This window comes from Vicugna pacos, chromosome 11 (assembly GCF_048564905.1).
Source record: "Vicugna pacos chromosome 11, VicPac4, whole genome shotgun sequence".
In the NCBI taxonomy this organism is placed as follows: domain Eukaryota; kingdom Metazoa; phylum Chordata; class Mammalia; order Artiodactyla; family Camelidae; genus Vicugna; species Vicugna pacos.
Window position 1 is genome coordinate 12,307,805 of NC_132997.1, and position 16,171 is coordinate 12,323,975.

The 16,171-nt window shown below is 48.1% G+C and overlaps 1 protein-coding gene and 1 long non-coding RNA gene across 3 annotated transcripts in view; both read right to left on the reverse strand.

The window, feature by feature from the left end:
• LOC140699628 (trafficking protein particle complex subunit 9-like) overlaps positions 1–7,241 on the reverse strand; it is a 217,159-nt gene extending 209,918 nt beyond the window's left edge. Inside the window, exon 1 of the mRNA XM_072972260.1 lies at positions 7,017–7,241. The gene's annotated coding sequence lies outside the window, so the exon portion shown is untranslated. The remainder of the gene's footprint in view (positions 1–7,016) is intronic.
• Positions 7,242–7,294: 53 nt separating this feature from the next.
• Positions 7,295–10,987, reverse strand: LOC140699639 (uncharacterized). 2 transcript variants are annotated; one of them, XR_012077879.1, is made up of 3 exons: positions 10,843–10,987; positions 8,965–9,073; positions 7,295–7,569 (listed from the first exon to the last, which is right to left on the reverse strand). It is a non-coding gene; the product is annotated as an uncharacterized lncRNA (long non-coding RNA). The 2 variants fall into 2 exon arrangements; XR_012077880.1 differs by having other exon boundaries at positions 10,855–10,925.
• Between the last annotated feature and the right edge of the window lie 5,184 nt (positions 10,988–16,171).

The window sequence follows — 16,171 nt, forward strand, 5'->3', positions numbered from 1 at the left end:
GCCCCGCCTCCCTGTACCATCACCCTGGGAGATGAGGTATCGACAGATGGATTTTGAGGGGATGCATTCAATCCACACATCGGCTAACTCTCCCAAACATGCAGTCATCAAACCTGTAGCTAATTTCAAAATAATGTTTATATCTCTCTACCCATTTCCATTCCTACATCTACTAACACTGAAGCCCTGTTACATTTTATTTCTTATTTTCCTTGTAGAGGTTTAATTGATTCCTCTAACTCCAAGGCTTCGCTCGCTCCAGTCTGCTTGACAGCCCTGCCAGGTAGGTCTTCCTTAAATCACCTTCCCACTTCACCTGGTTGTTTTTTAGGTGTAAATGTCAGAATTCTCTCCACACCCGATCCTACACCTTTAATCCCTTACACTACCGCTCACTATGTTATTTTCCTATTACCACTGTAACAAATTCCCATAAGCTTAATAGCTTAAACTAGCACAGAATTTTCAGCTTATGGCTGTGTAGGTCAGAGATCCAACACAGTTCTCATTGGGCTAAATTCAAGGTACCAGCAGGGTTCCTTCCTTCTAGAGGGTCTAGAAGAGAATGTTTCCTTTTTTTTCCCCCCAGTTTACAGAGGTCACCCACCTTCCATAGCTTGTGCCCCTCAACTTCCTCCATTTTCATGGTCAGCAGCCTTTCTGAACATTGCTCCATCGCTACACCTCCCTCTGATTTTAAACTCAGCTGGGAAATATCCTCCATTTTAAGGACACCTGTGATTACATTGGGCCCACCTGGACAATCCGGGCTACTCACCCTATTGTCTCATCTCAGGATCCCCTTGTCCCATCCCACTCAGTCAGTATGTATGTGGCTGTGACATTCACCTTGTGTAACATTTTCTCTCATGAGCAATTTATGGTTCAAGGCACTTATAAGTGCCTTTTTGTTTTTCTTCCTTATCCTTTCTACATTCAGTATGTCTGGTGAGATTATATGAATCCTTTTTATTTGTGCCCCTGCACTAATCTTTAATAATGTATCATGGGTTTAAAAGGCTAACTAATAGACAATTTAGGAGACAGAAATCCTCTAAGATTTTTATCCTAAAATATCTGTCAACCCTTTTGCCATGTACAGTAACATGTCACAGGTGGCTACCCTGTGGCCGGGGAGGGACATGATTCTGCCATCACACTCCTCTCATTCTCACCAATGTGCTGATCAACTAACCAAGGACCTATGCTCTCAACTTCACTCACTTCCTCCTCCTTTCCATTGACTATCCTGTTCCCACCGCTTCCTTCATTCACCACATCAGGATTTCATGACCACATTCTTCTCTAAATGAAATGGGTATCTTGCATCTAATGTCTGACAGCTGTTCTTATTCTATATGCACACACTGTCCTACTCATAATCCCGTCCATCTCTTTATTTTCCTAGAATCATCCAGAAGAATCAGTTCCATGATGATGATGACGATAGTGACAATGATGACAGGGGCCTCTCAAGGATTCTGATAAAGAGGGAATCGATAAAGGGAGGGAATCATTGCAAAATTGCCCCAGAAACAGGCTTAAAGGTAAATAACTCTTATAGTGTTTAATGAAATTGACTAATATTTAACTACTTTTAAGACTTTATATCACTGAATTTAAAATTTTAACGGGAATTTTCATTCACCACTAACCAAGATTCAACTCTAGGACCAAAATCTAAGGATTTCTGTCTTCTAAAAAATTGCCCACTAGCCTTTTAAACACGTGATCCTTTTAAAAAGTTTAGTGCTGGGCTGACAATAAGCAGGATTCATATAATCTCACGAGACACAATGAATGTGGAAAGTCTAAGAAATAAAAACAAAAAGCCATTCATAACGTCTTGAACTTTACGTTGCTCATAGGAGAAAATGTTTGCCAATGTGAGTGTCACATCAACATGATGACTGAGTGGGATGGGGAAGCTGATCTTCCTCATCAGTCATTTATGCTGATTTGTTAGATGCCAAAACAGTTTCCTCATTGAAATTGCTTCTAACAAATATGGAAGAATTTAGGTTCTACCAAAAGCAGGCTAAACATTTTCCCCTGCTTTCAGGTCTCTGGACTGAATGTCCCCACAAGAAGGACATGATTATGTTTCGTAGGGAAGTCTTCCTGAGAAGCAACAGGCTTTCCTAGGGCAGAACTGCAGGGCCCCCCATGGAGGGCTGGAGGAGGGCTAGAGGGGACACTGGAAAAACAGCAGGAGTGAGTTCAGATACTGCTGCTCAGGTCGCCAAAGTCAGCATTGCTATCTCTAAGGATATGACATTCTCACAAATGTTCCATGAGTGAAGGAGCCTGTGAACACTAAGCAGGTTGTTAAGACACAGCAGCACATAACTTGCGTGACAACACAATTAGAGTATGATTTGATATTTGGAAAATAATTAGCCCATTGTTCTTTGACACTGCAGCAGTAGCAATAGAAATAAAAAAGACTGAGCCGTCTTGGAGACAACAATCAATAAACAATTCTAAATCTGCAGAATTCCTTGACAATATTCAAGCAATGAGCTAGATGTGTGCTGCAGATACCTCTTACTGCAGGGCTCACTCCTGCAAAGCATAGAACTAGTTTCTCAGCACACAGAGGGAACCAAGTCAAGATTCCTAATCTTTTGAGATTTACTATATGGCTGGAAAGATCAGACAAGTACATATAGCCAAATATGATTAAATGTAATCAAATATTATCAAATGTGATTTGAGCACAGACAAAAGTGAAATTCCTTTCACCTGGGATGTAGAGAGACTTCTTCAGAAAATGTGGCTTTGGAGACGGCCAAAGACATGGGTGGAATTTTGGCAGAACAGGATGTAAGGAATTTAAAAACTTATTCTAAAATTCATATAAAAATTCAAAGGATCCAAATATCCAAAACAACTTTGAACAAGAAAAACAAAGTTGGAAGACTTGCACTATCTGATTTTCAGACTTTATTTTATAAAGCTACAGTAATCAGAAATTATGGTGTTGGTGTAAAACAGGAAAATAGAATAATGGAACACAATAGAATGTTCAGAACTAAACCAACACTTATACAGACAATTGATTCTCAAAAAGGATGCTGTGGAGAAAGGGTCTTTTCAACATGTAGTGCTGGAACAATTAGATAGTGATACACACAAAAAAAATGAACTTTGATCCACACCTCACAAAATATACAAAATTTACCTCAAAATGGATCATAGATCTTAATAGGAAATCTAAAACTATAAAACAGCTAGGAGAACAAGCATAGGCTTAAGCTTTACGGCCTTGGGTTTGGCAAATATTTCTTTGCTATGACACCAAAAGTATCATCTATTTTAAAAAGAAACTGATAGAGTGAACTTTGTCAACATGAAGACTCTTCAAAGCTCTTCTAAACACTGCTAAGCAAATGAAAAGACAAGCCATAGACAGAAGCTATTTGCAGATCATAAATCTGATAAAGGTCTCTCTTTGTATCTGATCCAGAATAAAGAGGTCTCAAAATTCAATAATAATTCAAACACCTGAATGAATGAATGAGGCCAGAAAACACACTTCAGTAAAGATATCCAGATGGATAATAAGCATATGAAAAGATGCTGATTAAAGATGTCATTAGTCATTAGAGAAATACTTTTAAAAGCCACAGTAAGATACTAGTTCACATATATACTAGAAAGAATACGATTAGAAAGACTGACCTTACAAGGTGCTGGCAAGGAAGTAGAGCAACCAGAACTGATACACACCACGAGGAATTTACAATAGTACAACCATTTTAGAAAAGTCTTTAACAGATTCTTTTAAAAAGGTAAACACCTATGTATCATATAACCCAGACATTCCTCATCTGGTGCTTTGAAAGGAAACTCATATGTCCATACAAAGACTTGTAACCAAATATTCACTGCTATTTTATTTATAACAGCTCAAGTTGTAAATAACCCATGCATCCATCAAGAAGTAAATGCAGAAAGAAATGATGGTCTATACAAACACTGCTCACATTAAACACTTCAGTAATAACTCAGCACTAAACAATACTCTACTATAAGACAAATAAGCTATTAATACAGCAACACAGATGATTCTCAAAATAATTACACTGAATGAAAGAAGTCAGACAACATAGAGTAGATAATGCATGAATCCATTCATATAAGGATCTTGAAAATGCAAACCAATATGTTGTGATAGAAAACAGATCAATGGTTCCCAGGGGAAGAGACGGGGAGGGAGGGAGGGACAACAAAAAGCAGGAGAGAAGCTTTGTCGGTGATGGGTATGTTCACTGTCTTGAGTGTGGTCACGGTTTCTTGGGGATATTCTTATGTCAAAACATATTAAGCTGTACACTTTAAACGTGTGAAAATTATTTTGCCAAGTATACCTCAAAGCTGTTTTAAGAAAAAAGGCACTTTAGTCCTGATCCACCTCAGCGCCTGATTGGAGTGACATGATCAGTCCCTCACACTGTCTGCCTAACGGGAAGGTAGAAAAGCTCTCACGGAAGATAACATGGATTTTTCATTTGCAATGTCTGCCATGTAATAAAGAATTTCTAGACATGCAACATGTCCAGACTATATGACAGATAACATGAGAATAAGGAGCATTAGACAAAGGATGCAAACCCCCAGGTGATGTAGGCATCAGAGCTACCAATAAAGGCTATAAAATACTTTTAATATATTCAAGAAAATAAGGAAATGATGGGAGAATAGATAACAGGGTAGAGACTTTCACCAGAGAAATATACTGGAATGTATTTTTAAGAAAAATCAAACAGATACTCTAGAACTGAAGCTTTCAGCTCTGGAAACAGGTAAACAGAGCTAATCAGGATCTCTTTTAAGTAAAACTTTCAGTAATTCCGGGTAAAATATAACAACAATGTAATACAGAGCTAACTATGGAGAGAGAAGTTCCCTGATGACAAAACAAAGAGGACACTTAAAGCCCAGAGTGGTCATCTTGTGAGCTGATGCCACCGCACCCTGGAGGGAAGGGGTTTTCATCTGCACATAAATAGGGATACAATGTCCATTTAGGAAAAAGGGTCCATACCAGATGTAGAAGACTCTTCCTCTATATCTATATAGTCAGAGACAGGGATGTAAAGTGGCAGCAGAGGTCACAGTGACACAGGGCCCTGGGCCAAGGAGTGTGAGCACCTCTGCAAGCTGGGAAAGGTAGGAAGACGAATCCCTCCCAAGAGCCTCGGTGTGGAACTTAGCCTTGGCCACTCGTTGGTTTAAGCAACTGACATTGACCTTGCACTTCTGCACCCTAGAACAGTGGGAAGATGAATGTGTATTGCTTTAAGCCACTGAGTCTGTGGTCCTTTGTTACAACAGCAATAGGAAAGGAACTCAGGAACCAATATGAACTTGAACCACAGGCTGCCTGCTGTGCTGGCTGGAAGTCCTTTGTCTCTGATCCTGGGGGAGTGTCCTGTCCTCTGGCAGCATCCACAAACTACCTCATGCTAACTTGGCAGTTTGCAGAGGGTTAAATCTTAACCCTGCACAGTTCTTGATATTTAGTTAATAAAAATGATGGTGTCATCATGGGTATTTTTCCATCTTTTAAATACCCTTCAGTCTTCTAATAAAGCTACTTCTAATTAAGAGACTGTGTAAATAGTTTTCAATCTTCATAATAAATAACTGGTTTTATCTGGTTACTTAAATTATGAATAATAATGTTCACATTTGTAAAAGTTATTAAAATCAACATTGTTTAATGAAAATATCATTTCTTTTTGCATGAACATGTATTAACTACAAGAAATGTTCCATGCTTTGTTCTACGATTTACTGTTAGAGCCTTAAAGAATAATATTTTCCTCAAAAGATATTACGACAAAGGGATTTATTTTGGTGGAACAGTTCCGGCATCAAATCTGGTGCATGTCTCAGGCCACTGGCAACACAGAGATGATAGAAATTAGGAGGCATTATAAACACAGAATCATTTTTAAAGGAATTAAAAAAACTGGATGTGTGTAAACAAAGAATCAGAGGATATTCTGGTGAAACAAATGTATTTTTCAGCTTAAGCAAGACACGGAGTGAATAAATCTGAAATGAAAAAAACACCCAGAGATTAGCAGCGAGTCATGCATGCAGTGTGAATGATCAAAACCAAGTTGTTTCCAAACCAGTGTGCAGGCTTGACGCCTTCATGAATCAAATCTGTGTGGCAACAGGCCATCTCGAATACATGTTGATGAGGTATTTATAAGCCCTTCACCATCCCAAATCAAAGCCCACGCACGAGCCACAAGACCATCACCTACACATTTGGAAAACACACAACATGGTGAATAGCACTTTTCTTGTTCAGTAGCCAGTGGCCGCGAACTGTGAGCAGACAGAGATACAGGGACACAGAGGCACCTCCCCTCACTCAGCTGATAAACTTCCGTGCATTCCTGGGGACAGGATTGTCATAAAATGCACCATGGATTGATCCTCCTCCTAGGAAAGGAACCGTAGGGCTGTCATTAGGTTTGAGCAGGGGTGGGTGGAGGATCTCGGAAGAGTTGTTTCAGAACAACCAATAGAATCCTTGGCCACCGTGACCACGAAAGACAAGTCCCCTGCCATCCCAGTAGGCACTTGGGCTCCTGACAAAAGCTGGGATCAGTAAAGGGTTGAGTAGAAGGCACAGGCCTGAGGGATGCCCCAGCAATAGGCAGGAGGTAGGGCCTGGTTTATACTGCTCTAGGTGTATCCCAGCCTCATCTGAATACGAAATCAGAAATTTGCAAAACAGCAGAGTTGGGGTGGATCATCCACTCCAGACTCCTCACCTTACAGTTAAAAGGGTGGCAACCCTGACAGGCAAAGCAACGTGCTAAAGGCAGAGCGTGGAAGTGGCAGCGCCAGATGAAACGCAGCGTGAAACCCCCGTTCAAGGCCGCTGACTCTGACGACGGGGCCAAGGTTTCCAACGAGGAGAATAAGACAGTGTAAATACTTTGTTCCCCCTAAAACCCCAAATGTTTTTTAAAGGCACAAAAACTCACCTTAACTAGCTCTCTTCTGAGGGGGCTCTCTTCTGCTTCTTCGTCTTTCTGTCTCCATTTCCCTCTCTCAGACACAAACACATTCAGTTTTGTGAAAGGGGGCTTCCTGCCATACAAAGACAGACTTCGCATCTTCAGAAAGATACCTGACAAAGCACGTTTCTCAATTCAAGTCTTTGTGTGAGTTCTGGGCAACTGGCTTATTTTCTAGAACAATCGGTAGTTACAAAATCAGGAAATCATTTTCCACAAAGGAAGAGTTCTGGTCCGTGTTGATAAAGTTGGGGATGTCACATTTCATGAGTCTGTTCGGCTCCTCCTCTGGCCACCTGCTGCTTCTGATGGCTTCCTGGAGCGGAATATCACTGTAAAGGGCTATGGTAGGGATACCAGCTTTGGCCTTGTCCAAGTGGTCCACTCCATTGATGTAGCAGTGAAAGAGGGACCTAGATTCGTGATTGCACTGCCAGAGAACACCTTGGGCAGCAGCCATCTTCCAAAGTCTGACACAAAGCTGTTCAGTCTGAATCTCTTCTCGGGAGACTCTGCATTGCTATAAAGAAAACCAAAATAAAATATCGTTCACACTTTAGCTCGGTGACCTGAAGAATCAGTTTTTGCCATCTACTGAGAGCAAATCCCTGCACAGAGCATACTGACATGCACTGGAAGTGAAAGACATCACTTCTGAACACATACAATTAAACCCAAGGCAAAAGTCTAAAGTGAGGGCCCTTGGACCAACCTGAAAAGACATCGTTCCCTGAGAATTCTCAATATTGGTGTCTCGCACACCAGTGTTTCTCCGTGGGACACTCAGATCTCTTCATCAGGATTCGTTAAAGTGCTTCTTAAAATGCAGAATTCTGGGGTGCACACCCTCAGAGTCTCCAGAGGTAGCGACTGGTAGTCTGTATTTTCATAGCCACCAGGATCACTAAACATGCTCAGGTTTAGCACCGCGGTCTACATCGGGTCACCTGAGCATCGACAATTCTGTCTCAAGGGGTGGGGGGTGCCATGTGTGTCAGGGTGCTGTCCTACCCACGTGTCTCCCCTGATTCTCAGAACTGACAGTGCTGCCCCATTGGGCACGAAATACCACCATTTCACAATGCATACGCAGGGCGCCCGACTGACAGATACAATCAGTGATAGGACAGGGGACAAAACTCAGCTTCCTGATACCTACTTTCACTTACTGTGGGACGAGTGATCAATTCAAGGGTAATAAATCAGTGAATGAGTGAATAACATGACTCTCGTTAGTCCCACGAGTGCCTGGAAGAGCAAGCCTGGGCACACTGAGAACCATAACAGCCTATCTACTTAAATGTCATCCTCCACAGATCTATGTAAAGGTTACTTCCATCCAGGCAGTGACTCCAGAAGGGCAAGAATCATGTATGAACACACTCTCAAATCCAGAACAGAACCTGACAACAATTAGGCTCTGGAGTCTGTGTTTAGCGAGTGTGGAATCTCAGTGATTCCAGCTCTTACACATTGTCTTCCCATCCCACCCCTCACGATATGGCCCCTATGACCAGTTCTCCCAGGGCTGGGGCCACGGAACCCATTTATAGGACTGGAAGAATCTGATCATATAAACCATCCCCCAGATTATCATCAAGAGTCACCTGCATTTCAGGGATCAGTAATCCCAGAAGCTTTGCAGTTCAGGCAGCTGAGGGATTTTTATATCAGCTCTGTCTTCTACTGTGACTGCCTGGGTGACATCAGACAAGGAATTCTGAAAAGCCTGAACTTTTCCTTTCAGGAATAATCTAATTAACAAATCTCGTTGACCACTCAAGAAATGTGATGTGAAGATCAATGATTTACACAGGAGTACAACATTCACTAGGTCGTGGACTTAGAATCAGAGAAAAATCATTTGAGAAAGATTGACAGAATGTAGCTTTAATGCGAATTTAAGTAGTCTTACCTTTCAGTAAATCATCTTCCCCTACTTATCACTTCACCCAAGTTTAAAAATGTTTGAGAACAGGGATGAGTGTGCCAGCAATCTGAGACCCAATAACCTAAAATGTCACCTAGGAAAAAGAGGGGAGTAACATATTTTTAAAAAGCATGGTGAGGATGGCGGGGCCATCACCAACCCCAGACTAAGAAGCTCTGAGTAATAGCTTTCCTGCCTGCCTGGGACATCAGCTGATATGAAAATCCACCCAGAAAACTCACTGTCCAGCAGCTCTTCCGTAACACAGGATACACTTTCTCAGAATTAAGAATTGCGTCCAGTAACCACTTCGCTGAAGAATAAAGACAAAGGAGAACAAGAGATTTCTGCCCCTCCCAAGGGAGAGCCCAGACCTCGGGCTGCATGCACTGCGCCCACCTCCCTGGAGAAGAATAAACTGGACAAGGGCGTTCTGCGAAACTGGGGCAGCAAATGTTGAGATGGGAACAAATTGATCAGCTGGCCAGGGACAGCCCCCTCCGTCGCTGCCTTGGCGGCTGCCTCAGCGCTCTCAGCCCATCCTGCCCACCTCTGGTGGCTAAGCTGTCAGGGAAACTGCTTTGCGACCTGGAGCAAGAGAGGCTGCCCTCAGGCCAAGCTGCGGAAAAGATGGGAGCTAAACCCCCTGCTCCCAAGCGGCAGGCTTCATACCCCCGCCAACACCCCGCGGCCCCCGCACCCTACTGCAACCCCGGGGAAATATGACCCGAAGAAGTGTGACCTGGGAACGAGGGGCAGCAGAGGCCGCCCCCACGTCAGGCCTCCAGAGAGATTGGTGCTTATCCTCCAGCTCTCCAGTGGCAGCCCCCTGTCCTCTCCACCTCCTGATCTCACTGCGCCCACCTCCCAGGAGCAATCAGACCGGGTGTGGGGTGTCAGGCGAATCTTGCGCCGGAGAGGACGTCCCCAGGCCAGGTCAGGGGAGAGGAGAAGAAGTGGCCCCATTAGGCGGGGCAGCCGGCCTTCGCAACTGCTTCTGCCCCTCGACCGCATCGGGCCCGTCTCCCAGGAGCAAGCTGACCTGGAGACGGGCATCCGGCTTCTTGGGCAGCAGAGGACGCCCCCAGGATTGGTCGTCGGGAAGAGGAGAGCAAATTGTCAGGCTCCGCGCTGCAGGTCTTCTACTTCCGCCATCGCCACCCCCGCACCTTAAAGTCACCGCCCAGGGCGCCCCTCCCCCAGCAGGCTGAGTGGGACAGGTGCGTCTGGTGATCTGGGGCAGGAGAGGCCAATCCCACACCAGGCCATCGGGGAGACAGGAGCCAATCCACCAGCTCCCCAAGGCAGCCCCTACCCCCGCAGCAGCCACCACTCTTGCCCATGACCTCACAGTGGCCTCCTCTAGGGAGCAGGCTGACCTGGAGATGGACGTCCGGCGAACTTGGGACAACAGAGACCACCCCCAGGGCAAACCACGGGGGGAAGTGGGAGCAAATGGACAAGCTCCATGGGAAAACCTGCCGCTGCTGCCACCACCCCCAAAGTACCAAGTCCAACTCCCGGGGTCAGGCCGACTAGGATACACGCGTCTCGTAACACAGGGCAACAGCGACCGCCCCCAGGACAAGACGCGGGGAAGATGGGAGAAAATGGGCCGCTCCCCCGCTGCAGGCCGCCGACCACCGCCACCCCTGCACCCTGACTACCCTGCCTCCCGCCCCCAGCAGGCAAAGTGGGACAGGGGTGTCCCGGGACCTGGAGCAGCAGAGGCCGCCTTCAGGCCACGCGGTGCAGACATGGAGCTAATCCACAAGCTCCTCCGGGGCAGCCTCCCTATGCCCGCAGCCACCACCTTACCAGCCCCCTGACCGCACCGCACCCATCTCCCAGGAGCAAGCTCACGTGGAGTCGGACCTCAGGCAAATCTCCGGCGGCAGAGGTCGCCCCCAAGCCAGGCCGCGGGGGAGAGAAGAAATGGAGCAGCTCCCTGGAACACATCCCCTGCCCCTGCCGCCTCCGCCGCCGCCTCCCAGGAGCAAGCTCTTCTGGAGAACCGCGTCCCGCCTCTAGGGCAGCAGAAGCCGCCCCTCGCTCCGCCGCTGGGGAGAGCGGAGCGAATTGACCGGCTCCCCCGCGGCAGCCCCCCTCCCCCCGTGGGCCCCGCACCTTAACGGCCCCGCCCCCACTCCGCACTCAGCAAGCTGAGTGGGACAGGAGTGTCCGGCGACCTGGGGAAGCAGAGGCCGCTCCCAGGCCCAGCAGCCGGGAAATGGCAGCTATTCCACCCGTTCGCCAGGGGTAGCCCCGCTCCGCCCCTCTACCGCTGCCGCCGCCCGCTGACCTAACCGCCCCACCTCCCAGGAGCAAGCTTACCTGGAGTCCAACATCTGGCGAATCTCCGCCGGCCAAGCCCCACCCCAGGCCAGGCTGCAGGGAAGAGAAGAAATCGACCGGCTTGCCCGGGCAGCCTCCCAACCGCCACCGCCGCCGCCGCCGCCGCCGCCGCCGCCCCAAAGCATTGCAATAGCCTCCCGGGGTCAGGCTGACAGCAAGGATGTGCACTTGCCTTCTAATCCTGGCCACGTCCCTGAGCACCTCCCTGCATCCCTACACTCCCTGCACCTCCGAACCCCTGCTACACTCTGCAATTCTGCATCCCTCCACCCCCACATCCCCTGAAATGCCTGCGCCCTCCACAGCCCCTGCACCCCTGTCACCAGTTACACTTTTGCACTGCTTACACTCCTGCACCCCTGCATGTCCCACACACCACCTCTTGGGCCTTTGGCAGAGTCTCTGCTGTTAGACCAATGCACAGGGACTCACTCTTTGCCAGTACATGATGCATCAGTGGACGTCAGGGGTTGCCTGCAGGAAGGTACATGTTCCCGGTCACTAGCCTGGGCCACTAGGGTGATCTCTGTGAGGTCACCAAGGATGGGTTCAGAGATGCTGTTCTCTGGGAAGAGAGGAGTTGAAACCGGTCTTGAGGGCAGAGCTGTGCTCACCAGGCCGTCCACGCTTCATGTTTTACACAGGGCTTCGGAGAAGTGAAATGGATCCGGCCAAGTAAGACCGGCCTGCTGTGCGCCCACCTCAGTCCTGGGCTCTGAGTCAGACCGACAGGCTCCCACACTCAGGGCCCAGTTTGGGCACCTGAATTGTCCCTTTGAGGCATCCCATCAGTTCTCAGGATGAAGTCTGGCTGCTTCCACCCCATGGCCCTCCCTCCTACTGTGCTGGCCTCAGGAAGGTTCCTTATTTGGGGAAGAAGGCAGCCCACACCCTACCCCACCCCTCACGTTTCTCTAACCCAGGCTGGTGCTCTCTCTGCCCCTCAGAGTCTGGGAAGCCATCCCTCTTCAGTTATGTCCCTTCTGAGATGGACTTGCTTCCACTCAATTCTAGGCGAGGATGCACCATGGAATGCACTGGGTAAGAGAACCAAAATAAATAATTTCTTCTGTGAGGTTGTCTATTTATCTACTGGGGCTGGGCTGTGTGTAGTTTGCTACAGCTATTGGTGTGAGAGGCTAAAACAGCCTGTGTGTCCTTGTTTTGATCTCCCCGCTGTCTTTGGGTTTTCCCTAGACACTCCTGAGACATTTACTTCTTTTAGTTTTACTCCTGTTATTACACACGGGCCCTACTGACATGGAGGTAAGGTGTTGGGGGAGCGGGACAGAGCAGGGCATCTGCAGTCCTGTGATTAGTTCTCATTGAGCCTGTGCCCTGAGCTGTGACCTCCACAAGTGTGTCTCTTTCCCCCCACCCCAATTTGGGTGACACAGAAGGGATTTCCCTTCTCCCAGGTTGGTTAGGCTCTGGTAAAATTATTTCTCATTAAAAAAACAAACAAACCATAAACAACTTCCCCCAATGAAACGGAATGTTCTGGGTGTATTTCAATACAGTTATTTTCTCCTTTCCAGGCAGGAAGCATGAGGAGTTATCCTCTGACCTTCATTCTGAGAACAGGACACGGTCCTGGATGTAAAATACATGAAAAAGAGCATGGGGCCCCTCTGACTGGCCCCCTGGAGTTGTCACACTCTGATTTCCCCACACTGAGCCTCCTGCTGGCCTCAGGGACCTGTTAAATCTACCTGCCCCCGGGATTCTTACAAAAGCAGGTTCTGCCTTGGGAGCTGTGACTCTCCAAGCCTGCCCGCTGTTCCCTTTGCAACCTCTCTGGGTTGGGAGCAGCTTTCCCCCTCAGTTTTCTGGGATCTAAGAAGAGCAGTGGGTTTGCAGCTCCCTCAGATCTGGTGTTATTTTCAGGACAGGAGGAAGAACTTCTGAGCTGCACACGAGCTGGACCAGAGGCTGGAATCCTCCCTTCCTCTGCCACTGTGCAATCAGTGGCTATGGTTCTAGCCGAGTTTCTGAAGATGTGGACTTAAACACACATATCCCAGCCCCCACAGGAGCACACAGTCCCATAAATCCACCTAGTTTCCACTGGTAACTATGGAGCCGATGGGGAAACGGGTTTCGGGACCACAGAGGCCTGACTGCACGACTTGCTCCGTGGCCTATTTATGTGGTTGCTCTGGGCCTTGTCTGAAGTGGCTTGCTTACCACACCTGGTACGTGGGAAACACAAAATAAGTACTAGAACCTTCACTTTTTCTCCCTCCAGGGCCTTCAAACATAGAAAGTAATAAGTGAACTCAGACAGCCTAGTCACCACAATGAGGTCCGTCCAGCCTGGCTCTCCTGAGTGATGGGCACTGACTTGCACCTTAACTCGGAACAGTAGAGGAACCGTCTTCCTCTAACTGGGCCTCTCCCCACACCAGGCACGCCCGCAGCTCAGACGGGGCCAGCTGCCCCACTGAGGTGTGTGCTGGTGGCTTCAGTGTGACCTGGCCCTGCCGGGACATGAACCTGCAGTGAGTGAGGTGGAGGGTCGGGTGGAGGGGGGTCCCTTCTGGGGTGGCAGGGGGCCCGGTAGCACCCCTCCCAGCCTGGTGCCTGGGGCTCCCTAACACCTCCTACAACTCCTGGGTTGGCTCCGGTCCTGGCCACTCCACACACCCTCCCAGTATCTTTTCATTATGTCCCTTTTCTGCTTTTATCAGCGAGAAGTGGCTTCTGTTGCTTGTTCAGTGAAACAGTACATCGGTAAACCAGACTACTTCTAATATCAGTAAAATACCAACCTCGGTCAGCTCGCCGGGCAGACCGTGCAGCACAAAGGCCTGAACAGGGCTGTGCGAACGGCTTACGTGAAGGGCCCTCATCATCTGTCTTCAGAGATACAGAAGCTGATGGTTCAGGTAAAACCTTAGGGTGGGATTGAGGAATCCAAAGCTGGTTGGTTTCAAAGGCTAACTGGTCAGACCAGACCCCTGAGCTGTGGTCAGAAGCCTGGCTCAACGTCACGCAGACTCAGCGTCCTAAGTGCCGGGTGGGGCCGGTGCTGTTCCCTTTGCAGGCTCTCGTTGGGGATTCACTGTAGCCCCTTAAATACAGCAGAAATTCCAGCCCCATTAGCCCCCACCCTGAGTGTTCCATGACACAAATCCCGGGAGTGTTTAATTTTCATCTTTGTTTAGGAGGATGAAGGTGGTTCAAGAGAAGACATAAATTCACACTTAGTGACACAAGGTCACAGCCAGTACTTCCTCCACGGAGAGCTATGTGCTCCCACAGTGGTGGCTGGGGGCTGGGCAGAGACTATCTGCTGGTCCCAGAGGGACTCGCTCCTCTGGCCACAACTCATGGGTTGGACAACAGATCCAGAGAGTGACAGAGCATCTTTCCTGGGAATTTGGAACTGACACATAGAAATCAAGTTCACTCATCTGGGGATTGGCGGAGGGGAGGGGCGGTGGTTGGAAATCAAATGAAACCAGAGCATGAGAGAAAGTTAGAAGTGAAAGAGCGAGAGACAGAGAGACTGAGCTTGTGAGAGCAAAGAGTCCGAAAGAAGGCAAACAATCAGGGGACAGAGGAATTCCAGCTCCTGACTGTCTAGTCTGTCCCAGCCCATCAACGACCCCGTGAGATGTTTAAAAACATTCCAGTTTTGCAGATTAGGAAACAGGCTGAAAGAGGTGGGGGCTGGGTTTGGGTGCACAGTTAATTCAATTGCCGCTGGACCCCACACTTCCCATTGCCTGAAGGCACCCTAATCCTCACTGGGACCCCTGTGGTCCCCTGACAGCCCAGCACCCTGATCAAAGGGCCCCTGCGGGAGTGGGAACCCCTCTTGAGTGTGGAGAGTTCCCTGCCCCGAGATGCCATGCATCAGCAGGCTCCCGCTCACCCCAGGTTAACATCAGCCCAGCTGTACAGTCTCCCGACCCGCTTCCCTCCCTGCCAGGCACCCCCATCCTTACCACCGAGTGTACTGCAGGAATTCAGGCACAGGGATGCCCAAATCAACACGAGCCCACCGGCTATAGAAACAGCAGACTCCCAGCCCCCCCTGGGTTGCGAGGGGACAGAAGGTGTCCTCAACTTTCATGTGTCTAAGACAATCTTCTTCAGCTGGAGGTTCTAGAGAAAAATAAAAGGTCCAAAACATAGTTCAGTGAGGAATTCCTCCAAGGACCTGACTCCAGTGTCTACAACCATGTGTACCTACCCCCGGACTTGGGGTGAAGGTGGATTATTGATCAGCACAACCCCTGGTGGCCCAGCTCCTTGGCTTGGCTGCCCAGAGGGGGCTGGGGGAATGGGTAAGACCAGGGCACTCAGGAAAAGCACAGAGGACCTGACCTCTCCCTTCTGCACTCGTAAACCCTTCCCCAAATCTCAAGGCATTGGACAGAGAGCCGCCACAATAATGAGATGCTCCCATCACTTCACTCACTCCTGTCGGTTCACTTACATGCTGAGCATCCACTGGGTCCCAGGACATGACACATAGGATGGCTGATGGGACAGGCTTGGTCCTTCCCCCTGGAACCTGTTCAATCTGATCAAAGAATGATCACTCATAAAGAGTTTCTCAAAATTATACAGAGACCAAAGACCAACTGCAGAGTGAACCAAATTTAAAAATATATATGAAGATCCCCCAGTCTCCCCGCCTATGGTTAACAGCATAAAGCAAAAAATTCTTGCCTTTAATCACCAAGGAAGTTGTCACCCCCTCTCAGGTGGAAAGGAGAGTTATTCTTTGAGCACGTCACAGAAGTGCTCCATCGGATTGGACCAGGGCACCTACATTCATTCAGCAAATGTGTATAAGCTCCTACTACGTACGGGAATCTCCTAA